Source organism: Miniopterus natalensis, chromosome 17 (assembly GCF_054644295.1).
Source record: "Miniopterus natalensis isolate mMinNat1 chromosome 17, mMinNat1.hap1, whole genome shotgun sequence".
NCBI classification, from domain to species: Eukaryota; Metazoa; Chordata; class Mammalia; order Chiroptera; family Miniopteridae; genus Miniopterus; species Miniopterus natalensis.
The window spans coordinates 24984866-24998996 of record NC_142097.1 but is presented as its reverse complement, the minus strand read 5'-3'; the positions used below and the strand labels follow the sequence as shown (position 1 = coordinate 24998996).

Below are 14131 nucleotides of genomic sequence, written 5' to 3'. Positions count from 1 at the left end.
GAAAATTTGTGAACTGAGAGTCCTGTAGTCCCGCCTGTGGGGCTGGATGCCTAACACAGGGCAAGCTGTTCATATTGAATATTTTTCAGGGGATTTATTAGGTGGCTCCTGTTTACAGAGCCTGTTTCTCCTCCGAACCATAGAGCAGTGGAGAAGAGCATGCAGTGAAGAAAGTGGGGAGAGGATGTCACTCCTTGTCCACCCCTGCTCCAACATTGGAGGCATGTTGGGGGAGCTAAAGGGCCCTTAAAACATTCAGTCTAGATTCTGGACATTTCTCTAAGGAACAGGGTCTCCTTTCCTCCTTTCCCCCAAGCCCCACCAGTCCTGCCTCATATTACCAAAGTTTAGCCAAGAGTGCCAGGTCTTCAGCCCTGGAGTCAAGTCTGGAGCCAGCTCTGGATTCCAGAAGAAACCCTGAACCTTTGCAGGGAAAGAGGAATAGACTTAAAGTGGAACACAGAGGTAGCAGTACCGAGAATCCCCTGCACTCTGGAGAAAAGAGAATCATTGAGGGACTCAGTATTGGCCCAGGGTTTAGCTTTTGCTCTGGTAGGACCCTTTTCTTCCTCCCTCGGTGTGTCTCACTGGATGGAACAAGATCTGGATATCTGAACCTACCATTTTGACACCTTGGAGGTTGTCACGCAGATCCCCTCTAGCTCCCGGGGGAAGGGGAAGGAAGGCATCTCAGAGGTGGCAGTGCCATGATGTCCTCAGCACCCAGGGAGAGAGGTCAAGGAGAAACTGACCAGAGAGGGATCCAGGAGGAGATACCTGCTTCTGAAACAGCCTCCTTACCCCATTCTTTCCTGCGCCCCCTCTCACATGCCAACAAGGCTGTATGGCCAAGTGTGTCAGATCTCCTGGTAGGTAATCCTGCTTTCCGTGCAGGCAGCTGGCTCTTTGCTCATGCATAGAGCTCATGCCGAGGTCCCTTGCACTCCTTTGCTCACTCATTTCAAAGTGTACATGTGTTGCAGATTCCTAGAGATAAAGGAGGGGGCTCTACCCCTGTAAGTAGGAAGGTGGCGGGCTCTGGAGCCTTTCGGGTGCATATTTGCTTTGCTGGAAGAGTGAGGAGGGAGAAGGCTGCTGGCAGCTCAGCTGAGCTCAAGGTTTTGGTGACTCATAGTAGTGGGGGTGGCTCATGAAAACAACAGAGGGGAAGGGGGCCCAGGCCTGTTAGAGCTCTCTTTTGTCCATTTCTCCCCCACTCTGAGCTCTGTGGATAAAAGTCTCTTATCTGGATTGTGGGGCAAGGAGAGGTCAGCTATGAAGGAAGAGATGGAAATGGAAAAGAGAGCAGGGGAGGCTGAGCATCCTAGTACAAGGCTGCCCAGTGAGGAAACGATAGGAGAGGCCAATTATACTTGCTCTTACTGTAACCATTGGCTGCACAGAGGTGCTGGGCATCCACATGTGCTGGGGCAGCTCAGTGCTCCTGGGCACCTTCCAGAAGAGAAGCTTTCCAGGCAGACACAGCTCCTTCTCCCTGCCCTTACTTTCCTGCTCAGAGCTCTGGGTACCCAGCTGACACCACATGACTTAGGGATTTTTTTAAAAACTTTATTTGACACCACATGACTTAGGAATTTTTTTTTAAACTTTATTTATTTATTTATTTACTTATTTATTTATTTAAAATATATCTTTTTTTATTTCAGAGAGAGGAGGGAGAGGGAGAGAGAGAGTTGAAACATCAATGATGAGAGTCATCATTGACCGGCTGCCTCCTTCCTGCACACCCCCGACTGGGGATTGGGCCCACAACCCGGGCATGTGCCCTGACCGGGAATCAAACCGTGATCTCCTGGATCCTAGGTTGACGCTCAACCACTGAGCCACACCTGACAGGGCTAAAAACATTATTTTAAGACCAGTTGGTCTCTATACTCTCTTCCCTGGAAACAGGCACCATAGATCCTCAAAGGTGCTGATTCTCTCTCCCCTTACAGACCAGGTTGGCAGTGTGCATCTCCTCCATCCTTTCTGAATCGGGAGGATGATAGGGTACTTTATTTGAGATCACACCAGCAGGAAGGGACCAGAAGATGGACCAAGAGAACCAGCCATGCCTTTGACCACAGTCCCAGGGGCCTCCTTCTTTCAGCAAAGGGAAGCAGGGATCTTGGATACCAGTGTATCCAGATACATAATAATAAATACCCTCCCTCTAAACTGGGAAGGATTGGCTAAGCGGAAGGGACTTCTCCAATAGAGTCCGAGTACTCATTTGCCTGTTTCTGTTGCTTTCATTGCTGGTGGCTCTACTCTCCAGCTGGGGTGAGGGGCCCCCTGCTGAGATGCTCCTGAAGATTCAGAGACGGATTTGGTTGGAGAAAGAGACAGACCAGCTGCCCTTCATGTAGGAACATGGGACCAGCTCCACTTCCCCAGCTCTCCCTGACAGCATCAGGAGCCCAGGCCTCGGCTGGAATACCCGTAATAAAGCTCAGTCCTGAACTAAAGCAATAATTACCTGGCTCTGGTATAAAAGTGGTGCTGTGAGGGGGTGCACCAGCTGTGGTGAGATGTAAGAGTGAGTGAGTGAGTGAGTGAGTAATATAAGAATCACTCCTCAGTAGCACATGCCCTCCTCTTTCTCAAACCTCTCTCTCCTTGGCCCCCCTGTTTCTTCCACCTTCCTTCAGCCAACTCCACTCCTGGCCATTTTATCCCCTCCTGTCTAAGAAGACATGGTAAGTAGTTGTCTGTTTCCTGTCTATACTTTTCTCTCTCTCACTCTCCTTCTCTTCTCCCAACGCCCAGCCAAGAGTTAACCCATTTGAATTCTTTCCACCAGTGAATGCCATCAGGATCTGAACCCAGAGTCCCCCGCCTCTGCCACTCCCCTGACTCTGAGACTGCCACTCTGACTGAGACTGACTCGTCAACCCACGTCCTCCCACAAGTACAGCCAGGCCAGGACTGGTATGTCCACTGGTACCAAGGGCCCTGACCCGAAGCAGAGGGCAGCCCTAGGGGTGCTGTGGAGCCTGGCCCTAAATGCGTGTATGCCTGTGCATTGGGCACACTGGTTTATTAGTGTTATTTCAGCATTGTGATGCAGAGAGAGTAAGTGTAACAGCTGCTCCTTACTTGCAGTGTTTATTGTTACCTAGAGACAACCTCCTGGCTTTTTCCCAGCTCCCCCTCCCCCCCCAGCCCAGCCCCCTTCTTGCCAACAGTCCTACTCTCCCCACACTGATGGGAAATTTATAGCTTGCCCATACCATGCCTTTAACCCTCTCCTCTCCGTAGGGTAGATGGTAAGGGAAGCCAAAGAGAGCAGTGGGCATGCTTGGGCCCCAGCAGGTAGACTAGTGTATGGAGGAGGGAAGGACAGAGGGAGGGAGGGATGAGACCTCCCCTCTCCTGTCGATGTGTCCAGACTCAGGCCCCAGTTGTCCTCCTGCTTCTCATGTTGAGATAAAGAGCTTTCGACCCAGCCTTGGGATCCCAACATCCTCCTCACATGATTATTCTCTTTCTTCCCTGGGCATCTCTAAGGCCCCAGTTGACTGCCTGGTCCTGAGCAAGTCCAGCAAGGTAGTACTGAAACAGGATGAATAAATACTGAGTGGCAGAACCTCCACCCCCCCTCCTTTCTATAGAGATGTTATATGGAAACAGATACGCGGCTCCGACATGAGGAATACTGGCCAGACCTCCACAGCTAGGTAGATGTCAGGCATGAATCTGGCTGCTGAGCCTGGTGGGAAAAACTGCCCATGGTAACTTCACCCTGAGCCTGGCACTAAGGTCCTGAGGGACTCCCAGGCCATTCTTCAAGCTGCTCTCCTTGGTCTGACTAAGCTATTCCTTTCTGCTTTTCTTCCTGGTCCATTTTCTCCTGCTTATCTTTGGTTTGATACCTTGGGGCAGATCCAGGAGACCAAAGGGACTGAAGTTTCCTAGTCATGGCCTGAACAGAACTGGGGAAGGAGTGTTCCTCTCTCCCCTCCTGACTTAGGACCTTTCATGGAGGGACACTATGCCATATATTCACCATCTCCACTGCTAATGAGAGGGAAAAGGGTCATATTTTAGCAGAAAGGATAGAGGTCAGACATGGAAAAACTCGTGAATGTAAGACTTCAGAATGGGACTACTTCTCTTCAGAGATTTTGCTTCTGCCTGGATGGATTTAAGTCTGTGCCTACCCAAGGGGCATCAGAAGAACAGGGTTACTTTTCTGGTGCTCCTTCAGATGTGGGCCTCAGTGCAGGCTTCACACACTGCACCCCTCCTCAGTCCTTCTAGATGTAGTGTGTTAAGCGGCCAGCCTTGGGTCCCAGTGCTAGCGCTGCCATTTATCAGCTGCGCTATCTTAGTAAGTCACTTAACCTCTTTGAGCCCTACTTTCCTTGTCTGAAATGCAAATGAACAACCTCTTAAGATTGTGGAGAGAATGTAGTGAAATAATGAGTGTAAAGCACCTAGGACAGTGCTTGATACTCAGTAGGTGCTCATTCAACAGGGGGTGATGCAACAGAGTCTATTACGTTTATCGCGTCAGCAGGGCTGACATTGCTTCAAAGACTCCATGAGTCCCCTGAAATTATAGTCCAAATATGTGTATATATATATGCTGGGGAGAATGTCCATAGTTTTCTTCATGGTGTGGAGCCAGGGGTGACAGTCTCCGGAAAAGAAAATAGCCCCAATCCCTTGACTCAGACTCCCCAATGAGACAGTTCCCCATTCCCATTCCTCTCCAGCCAGGAGCACCTTAGGCAGTGTTCTGCCGGAAGTACATCTTTGTCTAGGGTGGAGCTGGGAGAAACAGACATTAGGATAGCAACACCTAATATTTGCCAGGCACTTTACACTTGTTAAGTACATTTACCTACATTAGCTCTTTTGACACCCATAACACCTCAGTAAAGTCCACTGCCATTTATTGAATGCCTACATTGTGCTGGGTGTATATTTTTAAAGTATGTTTCAAGTCTATAGAATATTTCATTACCTAGATATGTCATGATTTATAAGGCTCATCTCCTATTTTTAGTCTTTCAGGTACTTTTACTGTTCTAAATAATACCACAACAAACATCCTAACACATAAAACTTCATGGATTTTTTATAGTAAATTCCAAGAAGTGGAATTATTGGATCAACAGATACAAATACCCCCCCCCCCCCCGCATGCTTATGATCATTTTATTGGTGTGCCCTAATGAGAATAATATTTTTTAATCTTTCTCTTTGGAATTCTGCAATGGAAACACAAGGGCAGCCCCTTCTCCTTTCTATACCCAGCAGAGACATTAATAATCTATCATAGCTTTTTTTTTCCATTGAGGTAATTATAGATTCACATGCAGTTATAAGAAATATTACAGACATCCTTTGTACATTTTTCCTACTTTCATCCAGTAGTGACATTTTGCAGTACTACAGCATGTCACAACCGGAATATTGACATTGATACAATCCACCAATCTTTTTCAGATTTCCCGTTTTACTTGTTCATGTGTGTGTATGTATGTGTATTCTATGCAATTTTATTACCTGTGTAAATTTGTATATATCTACCACTACAGTCAAGATACTGAATAGTTTCAGTACCACAAGGATTCCTCATGCTACCCTTTTATAATCATGCCCACCTACCCCCTCCGCAATCCCTGGCAACCACTAATCTATCCTCTGCTTCTAAAATGTTGTCATTTCAAAAATAGGAGTCATACACTATGCAACTTTTTAGGATCAGCATTTTCTACTCAGCATAATCCCGTCCAAGTTTTTGTATGTATCAATAGTTTGGTCCTTTTCTTTATTCCATGGTGTGGAAGTACCACAGTTTAACCATTCACCTGTTAAAGAATACTTTAGCCCTGCCGGAGTAGCTTGGTGGGAGCGTTGGCTGTGCACTGAAAGGTTACCGGTTCAATTCCTGGTCAGGGCACATACCTGGGTTGTGGATTCCATCCGTGGTTGGGGCATGTACAAAAGGCAACCAATCGATGTTTCTCTCTCTCATGGGTCTTTCTTTCTCCCTTCCTCTCCCTAAGCATGTCCTCAGGTGAGGATTTAAAAAAAGAAAAAGAAAAAGAATGCTCTGTACTTTCACTTTGTACTCACTAGGAATTAATGAAGTAGCTCATTTTACTTGGTGTGCTGAGTGGTTTATATTCACAATTATTAAGCTTCTTAACCTTTTAGGTAGGGCACTGTTATTTCCATTTCATAGTTGAGGAAAATTGAGGCTCATAGTAAGTGATTTTCCCACTATCACATTCTATTAAATGGCAAAGAAGAGCCTGGAACCCAAGATAATAGGGCTCTTGCACTACACCAGGCTTTTCTCAGGCCTTTCTGAGGTTGCTGAGAAAAGGGTGTGGTGGAAGAGAGATGTTGGAGGTGGGAAGAACATTGGAGCAGCCTGGGTCGATTCAGGTCATCACAGCTAACTTTGGTTCATAGGTTAGAAGAGCAGCAGTGTCAAGGAGCGGGGACAGTAAGGCCCGTGTCCTTGAGATTGCTTCCACTTTGCCAGGGAAGAACAAGGCTAAAGTGGGTGGAGCCCATAGGCAATCTGCCCACAGACCTGCGGCCTGGAATGGGAAAGGGAGGATCCGACCTTTGGGTTGTCTATCAGAGAAGGAGTGGGCAAGATCCTCCTTGGAAACATGAAGTTGACTGTATCTCTGACAGGTCTAAGGAAATTGAGGCCCATGACAAAGAGTGAGCTCTCTATTCTGGAGGGGTAAGAGGTGTAGCACCTTTTTATTTGGTTGCGGTGAAGGGAACTACAGTTCACTTACACATGTATGACACCTTGGGCAGGCTCTGTGTCTGGAACATGGTACAGGGGGAAGCTAAAATGCCAGTCCAATGTTTAGTTCTGACTTAAATATTGCTCTTCCCCTCCAACTAAGTCAGAAGGAGTTGCAGAAATCAGTTGGTCTGTCCCTCAGCCTCTGGGCACTGGTTGAAGCTGACAGGTGGAAACCTAGAGTTGGCCCAGACATGATGGTGGTAGAGGTGCCAACTTGCAGGAGAGAAGGTTTGGCTCCTCTCTTGGGAGCTGTGTCTGGCCAAAGGCTGCCTCCTCCCCCCTCTTGCTGAAACCTGCTCTTTTATAGTTGATGTTACCATTGCTCCCTCCCTTGGCCTATTCCAGTGACAATTTTCCCTATCTACTTATGACTCCAGAGCCATATCACTCCATCTCCCTTGGCCAGTCAAAAATGGCACATGTTGTCCCAGTGGCACCACCATCCTTACCAAGTAATTCCAGCCATGAGAGGAAACACAGAGACCATCAGGATTTATAGGGACTGCATTGCATTGTTGAAACTACCAGAGATATCTATTCTGCATCTCTGTCTTTTGGTTGGAAGTTCTTAGACACAAGGGAGACCTCTCTTTACCAGCTCTTATCCCCGCTGAGATTTCCTAAGTGTCCTGACTGTGGCTAAGAGACAGCTATCTTCCCTTGGAACCGAGATGGTTTGCAACCGAAAATCTCAGGACCCCTGCTTACTCCCTTTCCTTGGATGCCTGTCTGTTCCAGGTCCCCTTCCCTGTTGCCACCACTCCCTTCCCATTCCTCCTTTCTCCTCTCTCTCTCTCTTTCTCTCTCTCTCAGCAAGTTTTTTATGTGATTACAGGCACTGCATGGTAATTAGTGCTAAACTCATTTGCACAACTACAGTTAATTGGCTACAACAATTAATTAATGTGTTGGAAATTTGGCACTGGAAAAAAAAAGTTTGTCATCAAAATAAGAGCAAAAAATTGTAGAGTAGGGTACCCATAAAAATTGAGGGCAGGCTTCAAAAGCCCAGCTGGGCCCCAAACTTCCGGCTGGCCTCAGATGCCTTCCCACTCTCAACTTCAGCATTTTCCTCTCTCCTCTCATTTTTTCCCTCTCCCTTTCCCCCTCTATTTCTCTTCCCTCTCTCTCTCTTTCTCTCTCTACAACTTAAGCAAACTCATTTCCCTGATAAAATATAGCATGACTAATGGCTAGAGCATGTAAAAATCATTGGGAAAATGTCCTTGGAAGACGAATGCATTTTCAGCAGAATAATTAACTTAATTAACAAATTCACATGCATATTCATCAGGCTATTAATGTCTTCTCGGCTCAGCTTGATGAACATTGCGGTAATAACCATCTCATTTACATACTGCATTCTACTGCGATCCAAAACAGAGACAACATACAGGCGTATACACACACACATACACTTGCACAAATACACACAACATGCCTGGGCTGCTCTGATTTCCAGGTTGGCTAGGAGCGTGTGTGCGTGTGTGTGCGCGTGTGTGTGCATGCGTGTGTGTGTGTGTGTGTGTGTGTGTGCACGTGTGTGTGCAGGAACCCCGACGGCGCGGTGTGATCTTTAGAGGGTCATGAGTGAGGGGCTGGGGTGTCCATATGTGGATGTCTAAGAGAACTTTAATTCATTCATTCTCTCCCTCGCCCTCTCCCTCCCTCCCTCGCTCTCTCTGCCTTTTTCCTTGTTTCCTTTCCTCTGTGTCATTTTCTTCTCCACCCCCCCCCCCCAGTGTCTCTAGGGAAAAACTTGGTATCTGTGCCAACTTTTTCCCCCCTCTCCTCCTCCCTCTCTCTCCTCCTTCCCTTCTTCCAACTGCTGCCAGCCGGCATCAGCACCGAATTGCCATCTCCTTGAGCTCTCTGCGGAGCAATCTCGGGGAGCAGCAAGGTGTGACGCGGGCTCTGCCGGCTTCGCAGCACCGCCTGCGGAAAGAGCGCAGGATGGCGGCGGAAGATTAAGAGAAATCGCGCGCGGGGCTCCGCTGCCATTGGCGTGTGCAAACGCCGAGGAGGAAGGGAGAGGGGGAGCGAGGGGGTGTAGGAAGGGCGGGGGTGGGGGGACCAGCAGCTGTCGGCCTAATTCTTCTAACACTCTGCTTGTGGTCATATTAGAAAAACAGATTATGCCCCTCGGTGCCACTCACTTATACTTGACATACGTTAATGCTCTGTATCTCCATTCTCGGGTCCTGACAACAGTGGACTTCAGGTCAAGGAGGACGGGGGTCTGGGTGGCCAAGGGGCACAAAAGACCCCACCCCCCTCATTCTCTCCTGACCTCCAACCCCAGCCTGTGCTGCATTAGCCCTTTAGAAAGCGATCCTGAACCCAGAAATTGTATCCGATGCCGCCATTCGGCCCTGCTTCGTGCAGCCCCTGAGGGGATCAGAGGTCAGGACACCTGGAAGCCCTTTCCCCTGAAAAGTCACTGCCCCTTCAGGCTTCATAGGTCCATTAGGGCGAAGTAGGACCGGCTTTGTGGCACCCCTTCCTCTAACCTTTCTATGGGCCCTCCTCCCCAAATTAGAAGTCGGGGGTTAGAGAAAGGGGTCCATGGTAGTGCTCCACGAGAGGGCTACAGAGCCATAAGCAAAACAAGGCCAGGGTTGTTTCTGGGTTGCTGTGGAAACCAGGTTCCCTCCTCCTGGCGGGAGGGAGGGCTGCCCGGGCCTTCCTCTTCCACCAGTCCTGAAGGCTTGCCAAGGCCTGGGAATGGGGCTGGTCTTGGAGGGCACACCCGCCATCCCCGCAGCCCTGCCGCCCGATCACAGCCCTTGGCTTCCGCCTTCCCTACTCTCTCACCCAAAATTCAGTCAAAGGAGGCTTTTCCTCTCAGTGCCTTGTCCTCTATGGAGACCTGTTGCTTAGCAACCACTAGTGCCTTCATCCTAATAACTTGCAGGGACCGAGAGATATAATATCTGTCTCTCTATTCAGTTCCCCTCCCCTGTCTATTTATATTTAATAACCGAAGCCCTGTCTTGGGCTCCCTTGGCACCTGTTTTAGAGTACTTTTAGAGAGAGTAAGCTGCACCCTGAAAAAAGTTACACCTGAGGAACAACAACTGGACAGGGAAGAGTGGGAGAAGAGACTGGAGTAGGTAGGAAGCTGTGGAATCCTATTTTTAAAAGTGTAGGTAGAGAGAGAGGGGAGAAAAAAGCATTTAGAACCTGAGAATGTCCACAGTGATCCCCAACAGCTTGTTCCAGGACCTGGGGTAGACCCCAACAGCTGCTTCCCGAACTGGCATCTCCACCCCCCACGCCCTGTGCTGCCCCTCCTTCCTCACAACGTTCAGTGTAGGGCGCTCTCACGTTTCTGCCTGTGGGAGCCCCATCCCTCTGGGGACGTCCAGTCTCCTAGGGTCTGTATGTTGGTATCCAGGAGGGGGTTCTGTGTCGATGTATGTCCAGCAAGGCCTGAGTATCTCCCAAAGTTTTTCAGTCAGTCAGGAAACCTGGGTCTGAGCCCCCCTTCTTACTCCCTGTGATCCTACTTATCCACTTAATCTATTCCTTGTTGCTCCATCTGAATAATAATAATAATAATAATAATAATAATAATAATAGTTACCTCCTTGGACATTAGTGGGATCAATTAAAAGTAATAGGTAAAAGGAAACACTCTGAAAACTGTCAAGTTTAACTAAAATATTATTTTAAGGTCTGGAAAAGGTCTGGCTGCTGGGAAGAGGGAGGCATCGTGAATCTAGTCTAGCCCTGGGCTTAGGAACGCCGTTAGGTTTTTGGCCAGAGGAGAATGATTCTTTGCCCTCTGGTTGGGGGTGAAAGCTATAAATCAAAATCAAACACAAAGCTGTCTAGGAAAAGTAGCACACAGTGTCCCCATCATCTCCCCCACCTCCAGACCCAAACCCTGACCTCCAGTCCTCAGTGGCCAAGACAAAAGCCCTGCCGACACCCCACCCTGAACCTTCCATCCTCCTGGGTCAGCACCTTCACTGCATCCATGCTAGCTCACAGACTGTACAATTTCACCCTTCATACCCCCCTTCTCAGCACCTCCTCCAACCCGAGCCTTCTGTGGGAGACAGATGGGGTGTCTGCGATGGAAAAGGCTCTGGGCTCTACGCCGCCTTGGGTGGGCAACCCCCCTCCCCATCTCCCCACTACTCCCCCTCTCCCTACCTAAGACACTCAGATTCACCCCGGGCAGCTTTGGGAGCTGCTGAGGATTCCAACTCTCTTCCTTTCTCAGACTCAGCCCCAGAAGCAGAGCCAGAATGGCATCTTTCTCCGAGACCTAGACCTCAGCCTCTCTTCGGGGAAGACCAATGCGAAGGAGAAATTAGGTTAGGGAATGGTAGGGCTCCACATGAAGGGACTAATGTAGAGAGGCAGGGAGAGGCCTAGTGTCCCTCACTGAGGACTTGATGGCTGGGATTTGGGGCCTGAGTTGACAGAGGAGGCTGAGCCTAAGCAGCTCCTTTGTTCTAGAAATCTGGGGTCCCTGGAGGGAGGCTTAGCTTGGAGAGGGGGAGAAAGGGAGCTAACATTACAGAGCACCAACTGTGAGCCAGGCATGATGCCAGAGCCTTTCCATACCTGTAGTCACAACTAGCAGGTGAGGAGTCAGGACGAATAGGTGCCTCATGAGCTCTCAGCATCTCTCGACACAGCTGACCGCCTCCTCCTCTGATCCTATGATGTCACTGCCAATTCTCCTACCACTCTGGCTGCTCTTTCTCTGTCTCCTTTGCAAGCCCATCCTCAACTCCTTAGACTCAGCCAATTCCCCTGATTATATACTTTCATGGTACTATATATCCTTTCAGAGCATTTAGCACAGTTACTTCACACTTACTTGTGCAGCCATTTGAATAATGATCCTATTTCCCCACCAGATGGAAAGTTCCATGAGGACAGTGACCACGTCTGTCTGTACTCACCACTGTGCGCCCAGTACCCAGCACAGTGCCTGGCATAAAGCAGCTGTTTGGTAAATATTTGTTGAATGAATAAATAAATGACAAAATGATATCTCTCTGGCCTAAACTCAGCTTCTTAGCCACTCCCTCCCCACAGAGCTAGCTCACCTCCAACGTGTGGGCCAGAGAACAGGGTGCCTGGGAGGTCATCTCATTCTCCTTGGAAAAAGCCATCAGGATAGGACTAGTCCAAGTTCCAGGATATGGGGCCTCTGCCCTCCTAAAACTTGGCCCTGCCTGCCCGTTCTCCAGCTTTTCCAGAGATTGAGAGAATTCAAAGTCCCAACAACTTCTCCCCATATTGGGGCCTGAAATCACTCGTGAGCTGGAAGGGAGGAGTTCCATCTGAGAAGGGTGTCCCTCTTTTTCTGCCTTAGCTGAGATTGCAGAAACCATCTGCTGCCACCCCTCTGTTTGCTTCTGTCCTCTCCCCTGGACTTCAGGGATGGGGATGGTTTGACCAAGTGGGAGGGATAGATGATAAGAGCGGGACAGGCTGCTTGTTTTTTGACAGGGCTGGTGATGAGCCTCAGCCAGGTGATTGGAGCAGAGGAACACAGGATCCAGCAGCCTCAAGTCCTTTGGGGCTGTACTCTAGACCATGGGAAGCAGGAGTAGACAAAACAACCTCTGGGAAGTGGCCAGCTTTCAGGCCAGGCCTTCATCTGACCTCAAACAATATTCCTGAGTATACAGGAAGTTAAAGTTAGGCCAGCTCCTTGCTCTCCCTGGCCACTCCCCATTCTAGCCATCTGCCAAGCCCAGAGCATCTCTCCCGCCCAGCTCAGCACCAATATCTAGTTCTCACAGCTGCCTCTCATCCAGGCCCCTTATCCTGATTGTGCCCCTCAGCACCCAGGTATCTGGGGTCATAGATCTGGAATCCACTCTAGACAGTGTTGCTCTCTCTGACCCTACCTGTTCGTTGGGCCCCTAATGAAGGAGGTCAGCTCAGGATGTGGGCCAAGTCCTTGTGTCCTCATCAAAGGCAACGTCTGTCTCTTCCAAGATGATAACCCTATGGGGAGGGGGATGAGACAGGCACAGGGGAGAAACCCCAATCCTGCCTAGGCCCTCACCCCAGATTCCACTGCAGGGACAGATTGAGGGGAAGGGCTGAGACAGCCACAGAGGCCTACACTCCTACACGCTCCTGCACAGGCCTTCATGCCTCTGAGCCCCTGAGTGTGTGGGCCCCTCCTGGGCTCACCCAGCTACCTGTGCTGCTGCTGCTGCCAAGCCGGCCTTCTTTTATTCATGCGTTGTTTTATTGCTGGCAAATGCTGCTGCTTGCCGCTGTTAGAGGCGTTCCTGCCAAATCCATCCCAACATCTTGGCCTGGCATCAGGGCGGCATGCTAATGTGGAAATTTAAAGAGCCGCTCAGCTTTAAATCAGAATTTTAAATGAGCAGCAGTGCTCCTGAGGGACCCGGGCAAAATCGAACAGTATCTGATCCACCCTTCCTACTCCCACTCCCATAGAATCACCCCACTTCCTCCCACCTCTCCCCTTGGACACAAGATGAAGGAGTGTCATGGGACATGGTAGGGGAAGAAGGAGCTACCAGGGCAGAGGAATTGGTGTAAGATTGAGTCATCTAAGCCAATAATGGGCTGGGATTCCCCCCACTGCTTGCTATCATGGGAAAATGGAGATAGGGACTCTCTACTCAAGGGAGTAGGGCTGGGGATGGTGAAACTGATGTGCCTACCCCATTTCCCATTTTACCCGAAAACAAGAAGAGAAGGCCCAGAGCAGAAAAGAGGGAAGGAAGGTGGAATTCCATGAAGACACTCATGTGCAACATGCAGTGTTGGGATATGTGCACAGAGCTGTGCATTAAGGTCAGGATGCTTGCTGAGGTGCCCTGTAGCACATGTACATGCAGCTCACACATCACCTATGCATGGAGAGGAGTTATTCACCTATGCAGGGCAGTCTTTCTTCCCATATCCAGGCCCCTGTCCTAACCAGAGCAAGCTGGTTTCTGCACATTGCTAGCCTGAACTGTGCTCCAGGTTTTTCCATAAATGCTAATGCACTAACATCCCCCAGCTCCTCACACCTACCCTGAGTCAGCTATGGTGGTGATGGAATCCTACAGCAACTCTGGGGCATCTGAGCTCATTTTGTGCATTGTCATGGCTACAGTATGGTGCCTTCTCTGGTGACCACCAGATGACAGGCTTAGACCTCTAATCTGGGAGAGGTATCCTTGGTTTCAGAGGGAAGAGGGGGCTAACGGGAGGTGAGAGAGGCAGAATCTGTGCCTGTCTGTGACCCCCTTTCCTCTTTACCTGTCCCCAGGAAACAGGTGACCCCTTATTATCAGAAAACATATATTGAGTGCCTACCCTCAAGGAGACAATGTGCTTAGT

At 49.3% G+C, this 14131-nt stretch overlaps 1 protein-coding gene across 3 annotated transcripts in view; it reads left to right on the top strand.

The window, feature by feature from the left end:
- Nucleotides 1–11801, top strand: part of CDK12 (cyclin dependent kinase 12) — a 71938-nt gene extending 60137 nt beyond the window's left edge. Inside the window, exons 17-18 of one of the 3 annotated variants that reach the window (XR_001602416.2) lie at nucleotides 2282–2934; nucleotides 11668–11801. The gene's annotated coding sequence lies outside the window, so the exon portion shown is untranslated. Of the gene's footprint in view, nucleotides 1–2281; nucleotides 8216–11667 lie in introns of those variants that run through there. The other 2 variants (XR_015715871.1, XR_001602415.2) reach the window with 2 other exon arrangements.
- Nucleotides 11802–14131: the final 2330 nt, after the last annotated feature.